Genomic DNA, 16,079 nt, shown 5'->3' on the forward strand with positions numbered 1-16,079 from the left:
ACACAATTTGTCTTCGTTTGAGTAGCTAACGTTACTCGACGGTCAAATTTACGTTTTCACCGCTTACACTTTCAAAAACACCCGAAACCTGTAACTCTGTTATAATTAGGTTAGTTAAAAATACAAAAACTTAATGCCTGACACTTTTGTAACTGACTAAAAACTGATGTTTAAGCTAAACAACGACAGAGACACTGTGCATAAAACTGCAAACACAGACATCACTAACTTCAATGAACAAAAGACAATAACCACCAATATGTGTTCACACAATTATATTTATTTAGATGATTCACAGAAATAAAAATGACCCTTCAGTTGTTAGAAGAAAAAAAAAGTGTACTACGTAACTGCGAAAATGACTTAAGGTCCCTATGAATCGGTTCATTGAACCAAACTGTCCAAATAAATAATTTTTCAGAAGTGAATCGAACTTTGCATCACTAAAACAGATCACAGAAAAGAATATGAGTCTTTTTATTTAGGTTATCTGTGTATGCGTTTAATCAGATGTCCAATGATTTAGAGCGTTGCCACATACAATATGAGTATGTATTCAGGACAGGCATGTTTGAAGCCTGAGGTGTGTGATGGGTATTGTAGTTCCCTGACCTGAAGATCTACATAGCTTGAATGAGGTATTAGGTAAACATATTACATTTGTAAAACAAAAACATATAATACATATAACAACAATAAAATAACTGTTAACACATATTTAGACCAAACGACTATATTCAACAATAATACGATATACATGTGCTAAAACAGGCTAAAATGGGTTGACTATGCTGTAATGGAGCAACCGTTGTCATGTTATCTTGTGAACCATTGGGCGTTAGGATTCGTGTGTCCTGAAACCAAATAATTGTCTTTATCTTTAGAAAAAGTAATAATATGGCAAACGTAAGTCGGTCAATCGTGCATCCAGAGTTTAACTTACTGAATCTCTATAACAAATTTCTGCAATGGCTATACTTGTTACGGTGCTTCCAAGTTGGTGTCTGGGGCTTGTTTTAAGAGCAAACCCTTGTTTGTGGACATTGTACGCATTTTTAAAGTTAAAGAGGGTAATGAACTCTTTCACCAACTATTCTTGTTAGAACGCATAATCAGTGTTAGGGGGTCAACTAGTTACATATAGCTAAATTATATCATTTGATTAAAAATAAATGTAATCAGTTACAGTCAGTGAGAAAAATAATTAAATTGCGGTTAATTATGAAAATGTTACATCTGAATATTTTTACAGATTACAGATTTCATTGATATATTTCATAAACCACCTTAAATACTCTAAAATATGAGTCAGATGTTTCATGAGTTAAAGACGTATGCTTATTTCCTATTTGGCCGATGTATATTTATTTGTTAAATTGAACCGATTTACCAACCGTTGTTAGATGCCATGGCATTTCCCTTCATAGGTGTGCAAAAACCTGATTTAAAAACAGTATCATAGCTGTTAAACTTTCTTGTTGTGTTTTTAAATATGTATTTAATCTCCAAGCAAATCTGATTTCGTGGTGGTTGTGCTTTAAAATGAAATGTTCACAATCCTAATTTAAGTGATGAAGGATTTGAAAAGTCTGACGGTCATTAGTTGTTGAGTACTCTAATGTTAACCCCTGTCCTGTTTACACGTTTCAAAATATTAACGGTTGAAAACATTACAAGTCTTAAAACATGTAATCAAATGTTATCAGTTACATTACTTTTTAAACTTTTAGATTTTTAAATGGGTTAATTTGTGATCTATAACCTATTACAACGTTCATAGTAACCTCCCCAAAACTGTACGTAAAATAATTCCACCAAGGTCTAAGCTACAGCTAAACGTTATAACAAAAACTTAAGGTCCTTGTTGACAGTTTTGTGAGGTGTGTGTGTGTGTGTGTGTGTGTGTGTGTGTGTGTGTGAAAGCAGCATGGTTTGGAAGAAATTTTTTTTAGCTTATATGTGTGATTTACTACAAACTATAAGCTTTCTAACTAAGAAAACACAATTTGTTTTTATTTTTTATTTTTTTATTTTCCAACCAAACCGTTTGTTTGCAGTTGTTAAAGTCGTAAGAATGTTTATTGTTATGAAAAGAAAGTAAGTTATGCTAGATAAATAAGTCTTTTTTATTAACCACAATGCATTTATGAGTTATGTATTTGTTCTGCTTCATGTATGCAACGGTTACCGTACACACATTCAAGAGAAATGCGTAAACACTTGAGTGCTGACATGAATCCTGCATTAAAGCTAAAAAATGATACTTTTTTAAAACTATTTTAAACATCATGGATAACAACACCATTTGGAAAGTGAGAAAGGACGTCTAATCTATTGTATACATTTCTGTCAGACATTTGTACCAACAAACACTTTTGGTTTCAAAGAAAACTTAGGACAACTCATTTTCAATCTTATATAGATATGTTCGTGTTTGTGACCTATTTTGTTTGTTTGTGTATTTTTGTACTTGTTTGAGTGTATATTAGTATTTATTTAGTTTGCATGTTCATGTTTTCTGTAATGTTTTCCATTTGTGTGTGTGTGTGTGTGTGTGTGTTTATGATTGTATGGTTGTGTTTGTGTACTTGTTTGCATTCTCGGTACATTTATGTTGAGGTTCTAGGGGTCTAGATCTAGGTTTAGAAAGATCTAGGGGTTAATAAAAATTATAAATGTAACTAAAATAAACTAAATTAACTCCAATTAAACTACATCTTCCTATATGGTCTGACTTGTTAAAAGATTTCACGTCCATTTGACCAGTAAATGAACTTTTAGCTAACCTCACGATCACAGGCCTAAACCATAAACCATTTTATGGTTACCTGCAGCACACCATTTACAACACCAGAACCCCCGGAAAACTAATTAGATAACAGTTGAGTTGCAAACCCCAAAAACCTTTAGATGTTTTACAATCTTTGCTGACATGGTCGTAACAGTAAACACAAAGACATCAGATTCCAGATACCAGATGCGTTTCTACGCACTACTTGAGATGAAATATTTAGCCTCTCCTGTAATGTTGTTAAAGTTTCTTTGGCAAAAAAATCAAAGACATTCCAAAACATTTCATTCCAGTTAGATTTGTGTATGCCTAAACGCATGTTTTAATTGATATAGCTACGCTATAGCAATGATAGAAGTTAATACTGACAAAATAAAAGACGTATTCAAGGATTTAGACTACTAAAGTATGGGTGAGTGACTTATTAAAATGAAATAAAACAACAATTTTTTCCAACAAGGAATTTTTGTTGAGATGAAAATAAAATGGTATAGGTTAACCTAATTTTTAAAGTAAAAACATCGGTCTAATATTAAAACCAGGTAGAATGTTTTCATCAAATAAGAACTGATGTGTTTTTATTAAAAACGTTACTTTGTTTAACTCTTTTAACATACATTTAAACCTTTGTGACCAACGTTATTAGGGAGGTGTTAGGGGGATGTGTTAGTGGGTGTTTTTTTCTTTTTTATTCGATGCTTTAAACATTAAAAATATAAAGGCGTACATTACTGGTAGATTTACAAATATGGTCTGAGATTACACTCAATTTTCGTTCACACTCTGTACATCATAAAACAAAATAAATGTAAAATAAATAAAACAACACTGAAGAAAAAGATAAAGAATGAAAAAGTAGGGGAGTAACAGATTTTCACATTAAGAAAAACCAAAGTCCTTTAATGAAGAATACAAAAATCTTGCTTTGAGACTTTTCATTTCTTTTAACGTCTCCAAATACATCACAAATTCCTCTTTAAATGCCACCAAACGCGGGGAGTTTTGAGAAACATACATTTATGAATGTAGAATTTCATGCCAGAAGTTGATATTAAGAAAATAAAAGACATATTCAATGATTTAGGCTACTAAAGTAAGTTTGAGTGGCTTATTAAAATAAAATAAAACATCAAGGACTTTTGTTTAGATGAAAAATAAAGAGCATATAGTTTTAAAGTAACTCATATACATAGATGTATCTAAAGATCCTGAAACAGGACACATATGTTCCAAGTGGGTAGATATAGAATACCTGAAAGAACATCTAATCATCCGTCTGTTTATACTACAGAAATGATTGTCATATTTTTGGCTCTTCAGTGGGTTGAACACATTAATATACCTAAAGTAGTCATATGTTCAGACTCATTTGCAGTACTACCAAGTTTAAAGTGTGGCGAATCTTCAACAAGACAATTTGTCATTCATTTTACAGAGTTTGTTCAGAATACAACCAAAAACAAATATTTATTTTGTATAGATACCTGCACATATAGGAATAGAAGGTAGTGGATCAGATAAAAACATTAAAATGTCAGACATCAAATTTAATGAAAGGAGAATTTTGGGGGTAGAAAGGAAGCTCTTGCCATAAAATTGGACACATTGCACTTAATCAGTCATTATTTATAAGAGGAAAAACATGTGTCTGGACTTTGTGTTAAATGTGATCTTGCTCAATCAGTTGAACCTATTTTAATAAAATGTAAAAGATATGACAACGAAAGAATACAACTTACTTACACTTAATATAGAAATAAACCAGATCTCATTTTAGAAAATATTAAATAAAGATGTGACTATAGAAATGTTTCAATGATTAAGTATCTCAAAGAGTTGATAAACAGGATTTAAAGAATCACTACTAAGTTTGTCACATTTCAATCTGAGACGAGATATTTCTTACCTGTAATATTGTTAAATGGGTGATACTTTTAACTACATATGTATGGTTTAATTACTAGATAACACGACACAAACTCGGCAGAAGGAAAGTGTGGGTGGGTGTGTGTGTGTGTGTGTGAGTGTTTGTGTACTTGTTTGCATTCTCGGTACATTTATGTTGAGGTTGAAAGATCTAGGGGTTAATAAAAATTATAAATGTAACTAAAATAAACTAAATTAACTCGAATTAAACTACATATTCCTATATGGTCTGACTTGTTAAAAGATTTCACATCCATTTGACCCACTAAATGAACTGTCAGATAACCTCACGATCACAGGCCTAAGCCATAAATTTGAAATTGTCGCGCCTTTGATCCCTGAATTTGATTACACACATTTTTTTTTTTAAACTTTAGCCGACCTGCAGCAGACCATTTACAACACCAGAACCCCCGGAAAACTAATTAGATAACAGTTGAGTTGCAAACCCCCAAAAACCTTTAGATGTTTTTACACCCGCTGATGTCTAACTGATATGCAGGCAACAGAGACGAGATATTTCTTTCCTGTCATATTGTTAAACCGACTACTTTTAACTACATATGTCTGTTTTATTTACTAGATAACACGACACAAACTGGACAGAAGGCAAGTGTGTGTGTGTGTGTGTGTGTGTGTGTGTGTGTGTGCGCGTTTGTGTGTGTGTGTGTGTGTGCGTGTGTGCGTGTGTGTGTGTGTGTGTGTGCGTGTGTGCGTGTTTGTGCACTTGTTTGCATTCTCGGTACATTTATGTTGAGGTTGAAAGATCTAGGGGTTAATAAAAATTATAAATGTAACTAAAATAAACTAAATTAACTCGAATTAAACTACATATTCCTATATGGTCTGACTTGTTAAAAGATTTCATACCCATTTGACCCACTAAATGAACTGTCAGATAACCTCACGATCACAGGCCTTAGCCATAAATTTTAAATTTGTTGCGTCTTTGATCCTTGAGTACATACATTTTTTTTTTTTTTAAACTTTAGCCGTCCTGCAGCGCACCATTTAGCTACAACACCAGAACCCCCTGGAAAACTAATTAGATTACAGTCGAGTTGCAAACCCCCAAAAACCTTTAGATGTTTTTACACCCCGCTGATGTCTAACTGATATGCAGGCGACATCACACAGACACCAGATGCCCGACACAGTCACGTTTCGATCTGAGACAAGATATTTCTTCCCTGTCATATTGTTAACCGACTACTTTTAACTACATATGTATGGTTTAATTACTAGATAACACGACACAAACTCGGCAGAAGGAAAGTGTGTGTGTGTGTGTGTGTGTGTGTGTGTGTGTGTGTGTGTGTTAATTGTCATAGCTTGAGAAATTAAGCCTGACAAAAATAAAAGACATATTCAAGGATTTAGTCTAGATTTAGACTAGTCGTACATGAGAGTAATTAACTTAATACATTAAAAACAAATAATGCTTTTTCAATGCTGTTTTTTATTATTATTTTTTATTTTTTAAGACTAAAAGTAAATAAAAATCGCATAAAGCTACATCATTTAAAAAGTACAAATTGATCTTATGTTTAAACGGATTTAAAGTTTTCACTAATTAAGGACTGATGTCTATTTATTAAAAACTACTTAGTTTAATTATTTTAACATTTAAATCTATTTGACGCTGCTATCACGCCTACAGCGGGGCAGTCTCTAGCGCCGGAGGCGTGGTTTTTTCCGGAGCATTCCCCGAGCCTCATTCTAACTGTGTCTGCGGTGCTGTCAGTATCGCTCAACGGAGATGCCTTGACACTTTGCTGTGAGATCTTTTTTTCTTTCGTCTAACTCTCTGTCAGTAATAGTCTAGATTTTTAAAGTTATAGTTAGTGGTAAAGTACAACATAGATTTGATTTGAAGTATCTTGTCTGATGGATTTTATTTTAGATCCGCGTAATGCCTACCATCTTTTTTCTTTTGTTTTTAACTTTTTCTCACATTGTGACAAACGCCAAGTTTTCTGGTTTGTACCCCCGCTTTACATTTGTTTCTTTTTTAGTTTGAGGTAAGGTATAAGTGATAAATGCTTTCTTTTCTAGCTGGTAACAAAACACCTTTTTACATTTTTACAAAACTCTCACATCTTTTTCACGTGTTGCTTAACGAAAACACAGCTGATAGTTTTGACTTGTTTAGTTGTTTTAGATAAATAACCAGTAACCTATTTTTTTCTTTTTTATTTGTTACAACTTTAACAACGTTTTACACTTTTCCAACTACGCAAAACGAGCATTACATCGTTTCCAACTCGTATGTGTGTATAAGCTTTTTCTTGAAATGTACTTAAAACCTTAATAAAAAATCCCCTTATACCATTTTCATGATTTCGCCCTTTTCAGAGTTTAACAAAAAAAAAGCTTCCAACACATTTTCACCCTCCCTCACCGAAATTCCTTCTTAGGGTCGTAAGTTCATATCTAGGTCACCGGGGTGTACAGGGAGGGGAGGGGTGGGGGTGTACAAACAGGTGTCCAGAACAGATGGCTTTTATGACCCTCATCAATCAAATTTTTGACATATGGTGTACTATATTCTCTCTCTTGGGGTCATTGCTATGATATCACTCATTCTTTTATCAGTACAGTTGGCTCTCCCTGATGTTTTTGAATTTATGCCCCCAAAAATATTAAAATTCAGAAATTAAAAATGTTAGTTATATGTGAATTAAAGTCATTTCATGTTTATATTCCATTTTTAAATACATATTTTATATATTAATAGAACATTTCATAAAAAAGAATTACACTCTGCACATTTAACTGCTTGCTGTAAATGTTAACTGTGACATTGCTGTTGAGAAATATTTCCCTCATGTTCAATAAGACTATGTAGCACATTTACTTGTGCCTGGGGTTGTGACCATTGCAATTTATGAATGACTGTTTCTTATTAAGGTATACAACTTTAATGAATCGGGCATGTTCTGAAACAGGGCCATTCAGCTAATTTATGTTTAGGAAGAAAGAGATGAATGCTCAGCTTGAGAGTCCATGTTGATGCTAACTCTGCCATTTTCTCCAGGTCATGCAGGTTTTTTCTCTTACACACACACACATATATATATATATATATATATATATATATATATATATATATATATATATATATATATATATATATATATATACTGTAGTTTTAATAAAATATTTCATGTCCATAACAACACTGATATACAGTCATTTGATGGTTACTGTAAAATAAACTGCTTTAGGGTGATTCAAGACCCTTCCCCTCATAGCTTTTAGTCATGATTAGGTTTCCTATCGCAGCTCACGGTTGCATCATCCCTCTGTTGCGGGTAGATAATTCTGCAGTGTTAATTACTCTGCTGTTAGACTATCATCCCCCAGGCAAAAAACTTTCATTCTTGACCACTTGTCATAGTGAAAATCTATCCTTCTTCTCTCTTTTCCCTCTCTCTCATGCTTCGAATCCTGAGGCAGCAGCCAAGGCTTTAATTGTTGTTTGGATGCCAGTCAAAAGATCAGAGGCTGCTGCTGATTTTTATAACCGTTAATGTGTTTGCCCTGTATGCTCTGTACTGTTCAGTAACATGGATGACTGGAGGGAATGTGACAGAAATCACTGGGTAAAAATAATTGGAATGATCTTTACTTGTAATGTGAGGCATGACCCAGACATGTTCAGAGAGCTGTGCTGCAGAAATGAGCATTTGAATGTTTTAAGGTTGGATTGGTTCTGTATTGTCGGTTTAGCAGTAGATGTCACAGGCTTATGAATGGTGCCCAGAGAGCAGTAATGTAACATGAGAGATCTCAAAGCAACCCAGAGTTCAATTTTGTTTGTGAATGCTGTTTACCCTCTCTCAAGGCCGGCTAGTGCTTTTTTCTGCTGTGTTTTGCAGCACCGTCTCAGTAAGTTTGGCAGAATAGACGATAGAAAGGCAGAGAGAATCTAGTGTTTGTGTTCTATTGAAATACATAATCAATAAAAAATAATTGAATCTATTAATGTTCAATTATATAATATTAAAAGAATTATAAATATTTATAATTATAATTTTTCCTTCAAATTATTTTAATATTTTTTATCTATTTTTATCTTTTATCAGATATTATTATTGCTCTAACCATTTGTTTTATCAAAAAATAGGCCGTTTTATTTTAAATGCGAACGGTATATATTTATTCCAAGTAATGTTGTCTTCATTTAGGTTCAATAGGAGCAAAACACTTTAAAAAAATGAAATGAAAATAAACTGATGGGAATGTAAAAGATATAGCCTACTCCGTAGATCCATCCAGGCGGTAAGGAAGTTGACCGGAAGTTGAAGTCGGCCGTGTGCCGCCATCTTTTAGCAGAACTTCAATTGCGTTAGCATTCCCATTGACTCCCATTCATTTTGGCGTCACTTTGACAGCGAATAACTTTACATCTGAGGCGTTTAAAGACTCAGTTTGTCCATTATTTATTTCTAAAGATACACGACAATGTATAAAGGGCTCCATTACCTTCTATGTTACATTATGGCCCCGTAGAAACAGTTTTTGTAAAAATAGGCTAACGATTGCGTCATAACCACTCGACTCTCTGTCGCATTACCGTACAGACAGGAGGAGAAGCTCGCAGGCAATTAACTTAATATGGCGTACTGGCGTTACATTTTAAAATACTATACAAAATAACTAATCAGAATACTTACTCCTGCTCACTCACGCCAAAGAACTCCCCGCTCAAGCTCGCCGTCTCTGCAAGATTAACGATGGCAGTTTGCACGCACAGCTACTAGAACATTTACATCTGTCAGACAGGTTGCTGACGTCATCAAGCTTAGTTTGAGTCTGCGCGTCAGAAACGGAAGTGCTAAGAAACGCTAAAAGTGGGCTTCACTTGTCTCAATTGAGTTCCAATGGGGTCGCTGTGTCCATTTCTTTTACTGTCTATGGATCCATCTAGTAATGTTTGCAAACAAAAATAGCATTTTATTTATCTTTTATGTGGATATTTCTTTAGAGAATTGTGGGTAATGCAGCTATTCTTTTGGAATTCCACAGTTTAACAAAATTAATAAAAAAATAAAAAAAAGTTGAAATAATGTGGACTGATGGGTTCAACAAAAGCATATAATTTAGGGGTCATATGACATTGCTAAAAATAACATTATTTTGTGTATTTGGTTTGTGCAGTTTAAGGTAAAAAAAAACAAACAAACATTATTTTCCACATACAGTACATTATTGTTTCTTGCCTATCTGGTCTCATGGCATAAACGTACCTGGGTGCACATTTTAGAACATTTTTCTTATGGACTGATAATTTAAGTGAACTACAAAAATAATGCATGACCATTGACGTCTGATTCGGTTCCCTGATTCGGATTCTTTTTAGTGAATCACAAACATTTGATATATGTCAATTTGTAGTTAAAAATACACATTATAATTTTGTCATTCATGTTTTTATAAAGATAAGAGAATGAATTGTGTTATCAAGTTGATTTTTAATATCAAATAATCAGATCAGAAAAAGCCATGAAATAAATAACAGCTCGATTCTTCAATATTTAGTATATTTTTCAAGTTATTAAAATGGCCTTGGGCTTTCTCAGAAAAATTGATTAAAGAGGTTGTTTTTGTTTTTGTTTTTTTGCTTAAAATTTAAAAAATGTTTTTCTCTCTACTCTCTCTTGTCCAACTGGGTCTTTGGAGCACTAAATATATCCAGAACACTTTCAGAACCATCACCATGCAATGCCTGCTGATGTCATCATCCCTGGCTACAGATAATTCAGTGAAGACTTTAAAAACAAATTCAATCCATGGAAACATCAGAAGGTTCTGCCCAGGGAAACGTTCATCAATTTTTCTAAATTTAACCATCACATATTCTTGCCCTGAATGAAGCTGATGGATGAAAACCCGCCTGAGTGTATCTTCTTGTGGATCATTTCCCCAAAGGGAATCAGTTGAGCTGAGAGCTCTGAATATGTCTGTCAGGAGAAATCAATGGACTTACAAACTTTCCCAGCGATGAATAACCAACAGTACCCACACTACAACCGACCTCATCTACACTATTTACACAGTTTAATTGCATTTCGAAAATGTCGGAGCTCAACTGAAACATGCTGACAGACTTTCTATTATCTATTAGGTCTTGAAACCTTTTGAAACGTATGTAAAATAAATGCTCTCGTTCTCTTTCAGAAATAGCTTGTATAGAATGTACAGTATTTGCCCTTGTGTTTTTTTTTATGTCTCTGAGCATGTTGCTTTTATTTTAAGCCGACCAAGTTTGACTTGACTGACACAAGAATCCCAAAACTGAAAGTCTTTTTAAAATACACATCGTGACTGTACACTGTTTCGTTTCTCACAGACTGAGGTGATGAAGGTTTTCAATCTCTCACTGTCTACAAAACAGACCTTTAAATCAGAGACTCGCCTGTCAATGCAATGACCCCCCAAAAAAACCCTGAAACCCTGGCAGCCACCAATCTGTCTCCTCCCACAAACACTTGCGGCTTCAATAACCTGACATTTACAATTAAGATTTTTAATTGCTGTTGTCTCGTTATAAAGGGCTTCGCACAGATTGGAGAGCTAATACAATTCTCGTTAACTTGAAGGTTGTTTCGGCCTCAATTAATTTCACATTTTCTTTAAATTTTCCGATTAAATTTATGATTTTTTTCTTCTTCACTGAACCTGTTATTAAGCATGTCTGCAGTTTACAGTAAAAGTTAGAACAAAACATATCAGAATTTATAAAAGATTCCCAGTATAGCTGGTTACCAGCGTATGTTGATGTGTGTGCCATAAGATTTCTTAGATTAAACACACTGAACAAATAACCATTCATCTATCACATACCTATCAGTTGTGCAATGGTGTTCTGAAATTGATTTTTTTTCTTTAAATCAAATGTAAATTCATGTCCCAGTCACATTTTCTTGGTTAAATTAATATTACTTACACTATCAGAAAAAAAAATTGAGTGAGTTTTTTATTTTTACATAAACAATGTAATCAATATTCTGTTTATTAAAGCCAAGTTTTAAAGCATGATACGTATATATTTCCAAATGAATAACTCATGGTAGTAACAATATATCGCACAACCCAATCACAGCAAAACAAAACCAGTCATATCCAGTCATATCACATGTGACATTCCCCCAGTAAAATCAACTCACGCTTTAGGGGGTCTGTTAAAACTCAATGGGCTCAGGGGAGGCACAACAGATGGAGACTCTCGTAGTAACGTTACCTGCTGGTGTCGCTGTTGGACAGATTTATTTTAGAAAAACAAGCTTTTTAATAAAGTCATATTTTGTAATATTTGTTTTATTTTATTTTTGTACTACAAATGTTTTCCTTGTCCAATATTTTGACGAGACACCACCTCCCTTGCCTCCTTGGAGGAAATGTATGGGATGAAATTAAGACAAAGAATAGCTTATTAATTTTGCCAAACAATAACTTTGTGACAGTACCTTGTTCTTTCCTTTCTTTCTGTAATTCAACGGCACGTTGTCAGTTATTCCTTCCTTGTAGGCTATTATTATTATTATTTGATTTTTTTCCTGGTAATGAGCATTTAACTGTCGAGACCAAAATGAAACCAGTATAAGCCATTGCGACCCCATGGAGGAACAACATTGAATTGCTGGTCCAGAGCTAGTCTTTTCAGCAGGATGATATTGAGGATTCCGCAGAACATTGCATAAGGCAGCATTAATTCATAATATTAATCTTAAACCATTCTGAAGTAATTTAAGCTGTTCCAATTCCAGCCTGGCCAAGTTGTCTAACATGCAAACTAGACTGGCAAAGCAGCTTATGCTGTTTTGGATTGTTTTTATTTCAACAGGGACTCTGAAATTGTTTGTCTCCTGAAAAATGGTCATTATAATTTCAAATATTAACTTGACCATTTTGTGGTGCATCTGCTATCGAGGCTCATGTGGCATACTTTGTGTTTGCACTTGTGTATGATTTTGTTGTTGTTGCTTCTAAAGGCAGAAGTATCTCTCATGGTCTCACTGAGCTGGTGAAGGAAAATCAATAAGATTTGGGATAATCACTGCCGTCTGTTATCCTGCCAAGTATTTTCTACAAACACAGTTTAAGAGCACCACAATCCATACAATTACCTGCAACGCACCCCAGAGACGTGCCACCCTTAGCATACACTTACAGATCCATAAAGCAGCAGAACATAATTCAGACAGGCACTATGCATGCTACAGTACCTGTGCTATCTGATAGCTGTATGCACTTTATGGAGAAATGGTATTTGTGTTTACCTGTCCATGGATGTTAACCTTCACCCTTTAAAGGGGGGATTATCCTTCAGGAGCAATAACTGCTAATACATGGGATCAAATGAATAATTTATCTCAAAGAAGGCAGAGAGCTGCCCTTCCTGTACCCTACATTAGCGCTTGAAAAGATGGAGGGGGCTGTTTGTATTCTAGTATAGTTCAATATGCTGAGCTCTCCTGTTCCTCTCATAAATGCCTGCTGATTTTTATTCATATAATATTAGATATGAATTCAACGCTCACTCACCATTTACCCTTCACGCTATAATTACTCTCCCACCTCAGGCCTTTAAATGACTCAAATGTCACTGTGGTGGGTCGCTATGGCAGGTTGTCTTCAGTGTCTGGCAGGTGAACAAAATGTGTGCATGTGTAAATGCTTACATCTGTGCGGTGTTGGGAAAAAAATATATAGCAAGCTAAATTAGCGTTTTTATATATATATATATATATATATATATATATATATATATATAGTAAGATGCAATTTGTTTGTTAAATATTATATATTCTTGGTCACACTTTATTTTAAGGTCCAATTCTTGCCATTAATACACTTGACCATTGGCCATTAACTATGACCTATGCCTCAATCACCTCTTAATTTGCTTACTAATAGTTATATAGTTAATGTAAATAATATGCATGCTGATAAGCAACTAGTTAATTAGAGAATTGACTGGTCTCTATACTAAAGTGTTACCATATTCTTTTTAAAAGAAAATTGCTGAACAGATTTAGTTTAGTGATTCATTTATGCTGAAACTGCTTTGACAGCTTGTGAATTTAGTGATTCATTTAAAAGAAGCAACTCAAAGATTTATTAATCAATTAATCAATGAATCAATCAATCTATCTATCAATCAATCAATCAATCAATCATTTTTGAATGAAGGCCTCCTGTAGTGAATCCATGTACTTTTATAAGAAAAAATATCCATATTTTCAAATGTAATAAACTTTGTACGCAGAAGCGTTTTGGTGGATGACATAAGAGGTATATGTATGAGATATGCTAGTCTCACGACTTTAAGGAAGCAAAGGTTCCTTATTTTAGCAAAGAAAAACCAGTCTCCTCTTGGCTTATATCGAAATCCTTTGACATTTTTCTTTACAAATCCTCGTTTTGTGCTTCTAATGAATGCCATTTTGTTTTGTTCTCTCTCCGTGTTCATCACTAATCATGCAATGCCGATGTCCTACATCATCTGCTGGAACTGCTTCCGTGTATAACAGATATAGGAACTGATAGAAAAGTGTTTATGATGTTTGAAATATGGATATTTTTCTGAAAAAAAAAAATGCATAGATTAGTTACATGGAGGAGGCGCTCATTCACCCCCCTGGGAGCCGTGTGAGGCAAGTTTCATTGCAGATGTGCGCACTTTATTTAATGTCTTTTGGACTATTGGACAGAAACACCAGCCCACTAAAATGATACAGCTTAGAAGAGCCAGGGCAATTTTAAATATACTGTAACTCTGATTGGATTCATCTGAAAGAAGAAAGTCATATACACCTACAATGGCTTGAGGGTGATTAAAACATTTTCATTTTTGGGTGAGCTAGCCCTTTAAACTGACAGTGTGTGAATTTGGTGATTCAGACAAATTGCACCATTTCACTGACAAGAATTGTCATTCCCATATTGTCTATTGCTTATTCTATGTAACAGTGTAATGTTAAATGTAACAGTGTAGCCTAGTATTTCACAATTTCCCCACTTCTTAATGAAGAAACAGCTATTATAAAGCCTCATGATGAAAAAAACAACAACAACGCTAGTATGCTACTATCTCATTACATGTCCATGATCTCATTATCTCATCATGGACATGTAGTTAAACTAATAGCTTTATTACTTTTAGCAGTGCTACCGCTCATCACTTCAACCGTATAGATTATTTGTGTGTATGTGTTTGTAAGTGATGGAGGAAGGGAGATTGCTGCATTAAACATAGCTCGATATTTCTCTTTCACTCTCTTTAGGGTGGTTTAAATTAGTCTTGTTGATAGAAAACCAGACTCACAATGGTGGCCCCAGGGGGATGGGTGATGGAGAAATAGCTCTGAAACAGATTGGCAGCACCTTTCTTCGCCATTGTCCTGTTAGCTTAAGTCCACATGCAAAAGCCAAGGGTTTCAAAGCCCAAATGCGTCTTCACTGAGCAACACGTATTGATTTCCTACAGTTCTGTCCTCTCTGCTGGTTTTGTTTGGTGTCTCGCCGGGTCGGGGTGTGGTTGTGGTCACCGTTGAGTTCGTTTCAGCGGCTCTTTGAGGTGATGATCTGGAAGAGATTCTCATTTACAGCATGAGAGAATAGTGACAGGCTCATAGAAATGTGCCGTTTCCGCTGTTGCGCACAAAACGAATTGATTTCCCGGCGCACAGAGCCGATGACCTGAAGAACAGAGCTAACAGATTGCCTAGTCTTTATTTTCAACTCGAACAATTAGTCACATCAACAAACCCAGACAGCGCCCACATGATAATTAAGAAATAATTATGCTCATGTAAGTCACAAAATGGTTGGCTTGCGTGTTATTTAAAGAAAAAGCCCTGTGTTCTATTCTGAGCCAGGCAGAAAAGGCGCTTCTACAATGACACTAGTAAATCAGAATGCTTTCTATATTTAGAAACTAACATAACATTTGCACCACTGCCTGTAGAGGAACATCAGGCTTTAGCGGTAACTTAGCAACTGGTGCTAGGCAACCTTGTTGGTAAGCATGGATCTGGTGCAGAGGGGGCGTGGTTGAAGATGTCTTTGAGTTTTAATTTAAACAGATAGGACAGCCTGCTACTCATTACCAGACCTTCAGCGCACAAGCATTTCAATACCTGCTTCATGTCTGGAAATCTTTGAGGACGGTGGATTAGCATATTGTGAGAAAGAACTCGGACCCATCTGATCGCCTTAGCAGCCTCAGCTAACCAAACATCCATCACTGCCTCGGCGTCTGACAACGCTACTAATTAACAATTCATTACATTAGCCTGCACGCTAATTACTTTTTTAAAAATTCAATATGAGAAACAGAATAATTTAACTTCTT

Source organism: Carassius auratus, chromosome 8 (assembly GCF_003368295.1).
Source record: "Carassius auratus strain Wakin chromosome 8, ASM336829v1, whole genome shotgun sequence".
Lineage (NCBI taxonomy): Eukaryota > Metazoa > Chordata > Actinopteri > Cypriniformes > Cyprinidae > Carassius > Carassius auratus.